Source organism: Zingiber officinale, chromosome 5B, assembly GCF_018446385.1.
Source record: "Zingiber officinale cultivar Zhangliang chromosome 5B, Zo_v1.1, whole genome shotgun sequence".
In the NCBI taxonomy this organism is placed as follows: Eukaryota; Viridiplantae; Streptophyta; class Magnoliopsida; order Zingiberales; family Zingiberaceae; genus Zingiber; species Zingiber officinale.
In genome coordinates, this window is record NC_055995.1 from 93,806,207 (window position 1) to 93,814,651 (window position 8,445).

At 41.5% G+C, this 8,445-nt stretch overlaps 1 non-coding gene across 1 annotated transcript; it reads right to left on the reverse strand.

The window, feature by feature from the left end:
• Nucleotides 1-5,822: 5,822 nt before the first annotated feature.
• LOC121988178 lies at nucleotides 5,823-5,930 on the reverse strand. The gene has a single exon (XR_006113918.1). It is a non-coding gene; the product is annotated as a small nucleolar RNA R71 (small nucleolar RNA).
• Between the last annotated feature and the right edge of the window lie 2,515 nt (nucleotides 5,931-8,445).

Here is an 8,445-nt window from a genome sequence, read left to right on the forward strand (position 1 = left end):
CAAGGGATGGCCGAGCGGCCATCTCGCTCGGCCCACTAACAGACAAAAGGAGGATCAGCCGATATCCTCGTGGGAACTCGCACCACTGACAGACGGCATGGTTGGCGACATGGATAGGCAGATGATCGTACGGCGGAAGCTTCCACTGTCATGTCAGAGATATGCTCGGGTCATTGAGGTATGGTGTCAGGGACGCTTTCTTAACATGTCTTTTCAGGGGAAGCCTTAAGAAGTGTGCACGCATCGAGGAGCGTGCACGCGCTCCCCCGGATCCCTATATAAAATGCCTCAAGCTTCAACGGAGGTATGATACATTTTACTGTAGCTACTATTAATCTACTTCTTTGCTTCCTCACTTATATACTACCAGAGATTGACTTGAGCGTCGGAGGGCCATCGCCGGGGAACCCTCCCTGACTCGGCGCTGACGCTGTTGTGGTTACAAGTTGTTTCAACTCGGAGTCCATCAACAATCAACAAGAGTGCTTATAAGTGGATCCTATATATCTTCAGGATATCAAAAAAATATATATATATATATATATATATATATATATATATATATATATATATATATATATATATATATATATATATATATATATATATATATATCTCGTTAGGCTTTCTAATACAATTCATCAAGAAACATCCGATGATAATTGCAGATAAAAAGAGAGAGAAAATTTATCAATAAAGTCATCAATTTGGGTTGGCCAAGAAGAAATATAGTTGGCCACGTAAAAGCCCACAAGGGTGAATAAAATAATTTCTTTTGTGAAAAAAGGAGAAGTCTCTCCAATTGATACCAGTCAGCTGATTAGTTCAGATGTTTATGATCCTGTTGCTTTCTTTGTTGGCGAGATATGAACTTATTGAGAATGTAATCTTGGATCCATCAAAATAGGATTGAAAATAAGTTGAGCCGAGTTGAGCTTTGGGATGTTCAAATTTATTTGATAAGATAACAAAGCCGAGCCGAGCCGAGCCGAGTATAAAATGAACCAAACTTTTGACATGAGTATTCAATCTTGGTCGACCCGACCAGCAGATCTCGGTAAATCTAGGTTTAGGTTTACCATTATATTCTGTATTACTATTATTGTTGTTGGCTAATATAGTATTGCAGGAAAGGTCTTAGTGGATCAGGCGATCAGACACTGAGCTGGTAAAGTTCAAACATGTCTGGAGGACCATGTTTGACAGGTAATTCGAGGTAAACAACTGGACGAGCGACAGTGAAGTCGGGTTCCTGAAGGGAACAACCTGAGGTCGCTGATCCAACTGAAGAAACCGAGAAGGTTTCCAAGTTGAGATCAAGACAGTTTTACTGTCTATTATTACTCATGCATTATATATATTACTATGCTAACCTTTGTGTTGCAGGGATACTTTGTTTAATTCTGTGTTGCAGGTTCGACCGGATCGGTCAACCGAACATAGGGATCAGTCGACTGAACCAAATTGACTCAACACAGGCCAGCTCATCAGCATCAATCAGAAGCAAAAGGAAATAGAGCTGATCGGTCGACCGAACCAATCAACATTAATGCACAGTAAATGTGAATCTCGGCAAATCTCGATGAACAGGAAAGGAGCCTATTCGGTCGATCGAAAAGATGGATCGGCCGACCGAACCCTTAATGAGCAATTAATGCCAGAAGATCGAGCCAGCGTCAGAATCCAGCCATGAAGGAAGGGAGTTGGTTCGGTCGATCGAACAAAGGGGTCGGTCGACCGAACGTCAATTACACCTATAAAAAGAGGCTCGAGGTTTGAGGTTGGAGAATACTTTTTGATTAACAAAAGTTCTCTTCTGCAAGCTGCACGTGCTACAAGTTTTCATCAGCGCTGCAAGTTACTCCGTCCGATAGTGCCAACCAAAGCTTCAACTCCATTACTTGTCGGTATATTTTATTAGCTTGCATTGTAATTAACTTAAGCAAGATAGTAGGTTGTTACTATCTTGCTCATTTTGTACGTTCTGCTTCTTTCCAAGGATTTCGGAAAAAAGGGTTATAGTGGATTTCCCATCGGTGCGGTCAAGAACCGCGGGCCTTTGAGTAGGAGTCGACCTAGACTTCGAACGAAGTAAATGAACTTGTCTTTTTTACTTTCCGCTGCACAATTCTGATTTCCAAAGAAAAAGAAGAGTTTTAAAAAGGCACGATATTCACCCCCCCCCCCTCTATCGCACCCATTCGATCTGACAGATCGGACACCCAGTGTTGGGAAGCCCAAGTAGGTCAAAGGATTGACTGGATACTTGGCACGAGGAAATCCAAATGGGTCAAGGGTGACTGAACATCTAGTAAAAGTCCAAGTGGGTCATGGAGGCCCGGACACTTGGCATGAGACGGTAAGTCCAAGTGGGTCAAGGTTGACCAGACACTCGGCACGAGGAGAAAAGTCTAAGTGGGTCAAAGGATTGACTGGACACTTGGTGAAGAAGTCCTAGCAGGTCAAGGTTGACCAGATGTTAAACATAAGGAGTCCGAACAGGTCACGGTTGACCGGATATTGGGTTTGAGAACCTTAGACTTAAGTTTAGGCAAGTTAAGGTTGGGGCAATCGATCGGCTGATCGATTGACCCAAGCCCAATCAAGCAGCCGATCGATTGGGAGAGTGCTGCGACAAGTAGCGGCCCAATCGATCGACAGATCGATTGGGAGCAAGTGTCACAAGCACAGAGAGTTGCCCAATCGATCGATCGATCGATCGGCAACTAGTTTTCTCACACAATCGCGAGAAAGCCTGAATCGATTGGTCGATCGATTCAGGCAGCTTCCAGCGAGCATAGAGGCGCTCTAAACGAATCAACCGATCGATTCAAACCTTTCCAATCGATTGGTCGATCGATTGGGCTGTGACCGTTGTGCAGGATTAAAGTCGTTGGCGAGTGATCTCTTTGGCAGTTCTTCGCGAGCTTCTTCCCGATCTTCACACGAGCTTCTCCACAATTCTCCGCCAGTTCTTGAAGCTTCTTGAAGCAAAGTGTTACTGCACTTCCAAAGTCAAGAGGCATTCCACAAGGAGAAGAAGAAGCTAGGGTTTCGGTTTCATATTGTAAATCTTGTAAGATTTTACTTTATTTGCTTCCCTCTTCTTTCTTCTTGTATTGAGAGTTTTATAAGGCTTCTTCGCCTTCAGTATTTACCATAAAGGAGTGTTTTCATAGTGGATGAGTGTGTCATGTGTGGATGCTTGGATTAGTCACCTCTTCTTGAGGTGGATACCAAGTAAATCCTCGTGTTAGCATTGTGAGTCTTATTTTGAGTATTTCCGCTGCATATCAACAACAATGAAGCAAGCCAACGAAGTGCGATGAGCTATTCACCCCTCCCCCCTTCAGGTACAAATTGACCCTAACACTTGGTGCATCTGAGGGACGAGGTATGATGTGCGTAGATTTTATACACTTGTTTAGCATGTTTTGACGCACGTTATTATGTTTTATACATGCTTTGTCTATGCACTTTCATGCTTCTTGCTTTGCTTTTAGCATAAATACTTCTCTTTGTTCGGAGATCTACTCTTGTGCATTTTATACTTTTAGGAGTTAAATTTGGAGAAGAATTGATGTCCATGGATGATTCTACAACCAAACGGAGAAGAATAACCTGGGCAATGACTGCCACACGTCCTTGCAAAGGGGAATGATCCCAGCTGTGTGGTGATGAGGGGTCGTACCACCCTCCTTGAGCCAATCAGTACACAGTCGTGTATAATTACACGGTCGTGTAGCCCCTCGAGTGACTAAGACTGCCCAGGCCGTGTGGTTTCACACGGCCGTGCAGCCTTTCTAGAACCAGAAATTGGCATGGACGTGTGCACCACACGGTCGTGCAACACTTTCAGATAGGAGAAATGGCCAGGTCGTGTGGTTTCACACGGTCGTGCAGGCAAGCAGAGGCAGTACATGGCATGGCCGTGTGACCATCACATGGTCGTGCGACCCTAACCGAGAGGAGGATTGCCCTGGCCCTGTGGATCTCACACGACCGTGCCCTGGGTCGTGTGGCACCCAAATTTGTCCACTCTATATATAGAGCTTCTTCCCTTTTGAAAGAGGGAGGCTCTCCCTTTTGGGAGATAGGTTCTTGGGGTGGTTTCTAGCCATTCAAGGGGAGATTTATGTCCAAGATTCAACTCGGAGAGTAGAGGATTGGTTCCGAAGATAACTCACCGTAACGAGATAAGCGTTCCTTTCTATTCTCTTGTTCTTGGATTGGAACGTCTTGGATTTTCTTGTCTTCGGTCCTTCCTCTATTTTTTATGGAGTAGATTTCATATTCTAGGAAGGAGGGAGTATTTGTGATGTAATTTGATGTAAGAGTCAATGGATTTGCCATCTTCTTGATCCAAGGATATTGCTATGTTTTGTATTAATCTATCTTGTATTGGATTGTTGTGTTTTTGTACTTAATTCTCATTCTTGATTGGTTGTTTATATCTCTTGTGGAATCTTGTAGAGGAATTCGCTAAATCATATGACCTAGGGGCGTCGTGACAGGGATGCCCCGCTCACGGACCTTTTAGGGGATTACCTTTAGGGGTAAAACAAAAACTTGCAAAGAAGTAGGACGGATTGACGTGCTTAATTCTATATCTTAATGCTAATTGATTAGGGATGTGTTTCTATGTCGTATGACCGAGGGACGTTGTGACAGGGTTGCCCGATTAACGGACCTCATAGGGATTCATTACTCTTTAATTGCTTAGGGTTTAGATATAAGTCCTTAATTGGTGTTTTCTGCAGAAAACAACCAGTGACTTCTTACGAATACATTGCAATTGAGGGCAAGGTTTGATAAATTACATTACATCAATGATTATCACAAAGAAACCAAGACTCCTAGAATCTTTATAAAACTAAATGTTCGCATTTAACCCTTACCTCTGATCTTAGTTGTAAATAATCTTTTAATTGTTTGTTTAGCTAATTCGCTTTGAGACATCTTTAGTGCTTATAACCAATCCCTGTGGATACGATACCTTTTATTATTACTGACGACGTAACCGTACACTTGCGGTGCTTAACAAGTTTTTGGCGTCGTTGCCTGGGACTGCGCTTATAATATTAGAGACTATCAATTGAGTTAGACTAAACTTTTCTTTTCCTTTCTTACATCTAACTAGTAACTACTTTTCCAATTCTATTTTGCATTCCTTTATTGTATTCTTTCATTACATTCTTTTCTTTGTATCCATTCATTGCATTCATTCATTACATTCTTGCATTCATTTGTTCTTTAATTCTTCTTGTAAACTACATCTTCTCTATTCTTCTATTCTTTTCTTTTCTTATAGCAAAATTCTTTAATCTTGTTCTTGTATGCGAAGATCTAACTTTGCAGGAGAATTACTTCCTCTTGACCCTGAAATAGATAGAATATTTCATAGAAGAAAAATCCTGCAAAGACATCAAAAAGAACAAGAATATTCGAATATGGCAAATAGACCACTCAAGGATTATGCAGCACCTTATGCTAGAGGGTTTCGCTCAAGTACTATTAGACCCTCTGTTGAAGCAAATAATTTTGAGATTAAGCCTACAATAATCAATATAGTTCGGTAAAATCAATTCGGTGGAGGACCGCATGAGGACCCAAATCAACATTTGGAAGTCTTCTATGAGATTTGCAGTACCATGAAGATGAATGGTGTTCCCTCAGACGCAGTTAGATAATTACTGTTTGGGTTTTCTTTGAGGGATAGAACTAAACAATGGCTGAATTCCCTACCTCCAAATAGTATTACTACTTGGGAGCAATTCGAACAGCAATTCCTAGATAAATTCTATCCTCCTAGCTAAACGGCGCATATTAGAAATCTTATTTCAAGCTTCAGACAATCCGACTCAGAATTTTTATTTGAAGCATGGGATAAATACAATAAATATGCTCGGACAATGCCCACGTCATGGATTAGAAAAATAGTTGGTGTTACACACTTTTTATAATTGTATTAACTATCATACTAAAGTATCCCTAGATTCAGCTGCTGGAAGGGCACTCATGAACAAAACTTTAGATGAAGCTGAAGAAATTATTGAGAATGTAGCACAGAATCATCATCAATGGGCAACAGAAAGAAGTGGAGGTTATTCTTTTTCAAACCCAACTAAAGCATCAAGAAAATTTGATGTAGATGCAATTACTCTAATGACTGCAAAGTTGGATGCTCTCACAAAGAAGCTGGAAAGTATGGGGACTAGCACTAATACAGTCAATGTCATAGTATGTTGTTGTGACACGTGTGGTAGTTCTGATCATTCACAAGACTCATGTCCTTTGGGAGCTATATCTGCACAAATAAATCAATTAGAGCAATGTGACGCTAACATGAGTTTTAATCAAAGAAAGAACAATCCATATTTCAACACATATAATCCTGGATGGAAGAATCATCCAAATTTTTCCTATAGAAATAATCAAGAACAGGGACCATCCATGGGAGGCAAACAAAGTTTCCAATCCGGGCAACAAAATTTTCAGCAACAACAACAATCTTCTTAAGGCTATCAGTTTTCTAAAATTGAAAAGATGCTTGAGGAAATTATCTCCAATCAAAATGAAATGAAGCCAGACATTTTGAAGTTGACTCAGAGAATGGATAATTCTGAAGAGCATCAAAAGATCCAAGATGGCCAAATTGCCCAGCTAGCCTCATCATCTTCAAGAGCACCAGGGCAATTTCTTGGAAAACCTTATATAAATCCAATAGAGCATTGCAATCGTATCAAACTTATGAGCGGACGGACCTTGGGGGATCCTCAAGTGACTGCTCCAAAAGGGATGAAAGCTGAAGAAGAGCTCTCTCCTCCATCACTTGAACCAAATCAGATTCAACAAGATGAGGAGAGTACCATTAAGGTTGAAGAGACTCTTCCACTTAATCCACAGAGTCAAGTAATCCATTTTCCTCAAAGATTAGTGATGCTAGAGAAGGATGAAGAGTTTGGCAGATTTTTGGAAAAAATTAAAGAAATCTGTGTGGAAGTTCCTTTGATTGACGCAATTCTGTAAATGCTAAAATTTGTCAAATTCCTGAAGGACATCATGTCAAACAAAAGGAGAAGGGGAGACATTGAGACCATTGCACTTACTGAGGAATGCAGCGCTTTGTTTGAAAAGAACATTTTCCCGAAACTTAAAGATCCAGGAAGCTTTTACATTCCTTGTAATATAGGATCTGAATTCATAGAAAAAGCTTTTTATGATTTGGGGGCAAGTGTTATCCTCATTCCGTATTCAATTTGTAGTAAATTATGTCTCAAAGACATGAAACTTTCTACCATGGCACTACAACTAGCTGATCATTCCTGCAGATATCCTATCGAAATAATTGAAGATGTGCTGGTAGAAGTTGGTGGAATTACTATTCCCACGGATTTCGTGGTGCTGGACATGGTAGAAGACCCAAAGATTCCAATCATATTGGGAAGACCCTTCCTTGCCACAGATGGAGCAATAATTGATATCAAAAACCATAAGCTTTCTTTGGTAATCGGTAAGGAAAGGTTGGAATATGATTTGTCTAACGCTTCTAACCATGTCTCTTCTTTATTATTATGTGTTCGCAGCGGGGTGAATGCTTATCAACTTGAGGATTGGAATTTCTATCCTCATGGGAAGCCACCAGACGTGGAACATGATCCGGCAAGCGATATTGGGAGGAGGCCTCCCAATAAAAATGAGAAATAAGTCTGCCCTCCTAGGGCAAGAAAAAGATAAAAAGATTAAGGAGAACGGTCGAGCTAAAGACCCTAAACAAGTGCTTCTTGGGAGGCAACCCAAGGGTTCTTTTAGTTCTTTTCAGTTTTAGCTCTCTCATTTCAATAGTCAATACTTTTAAATTTGTTGCTTCTTTTATTTTCAGGTTGAAAATATATTCCATGAGTTGGTCGTGACTTCTTCATGGGCATGAAAGCATTAGAAAAGTTGGGAAGGGGTGAGATCAGCAAAACAGGGCTTGGATGTGTGTCATACAAGGTCGTGTATGACTTACAGAGAGGGAGGATGCATGGGTCGTGTCTATATGACATGGCCGTGTAAGCACACCTGAGAAGAAAATTAGTCCAGCCGTGTGCCAAACACGGTCATGTGAAGAATCCAGAAGAGGGAATATGCTTGGTCATGCCTCACACACAGCCGTGTAACAACCCAGAGGAAAAATCTGCATTGCCCGTGTCTTCTAGCACGGCCGTGCAAGGCTTCCCGAGAAGGGAAAGAAAGAGGTCGTGTCTCACACACGGCCGTGAGAACGGAACTAAGAGGAAAATCTTTGTGGTTGTGCAAATAGGCACGACCGTGTAGGTAAACCCAAAGAGAAGAATGTGCAGGCTATGTAATCTTACACGGGCGTGTGAAGAGCGAAGCAGGGCCCAGCCCAAACCTTAAAGAAGCTAGGGCACGGGGTGTGTGGCTCACACGACCGTGTCT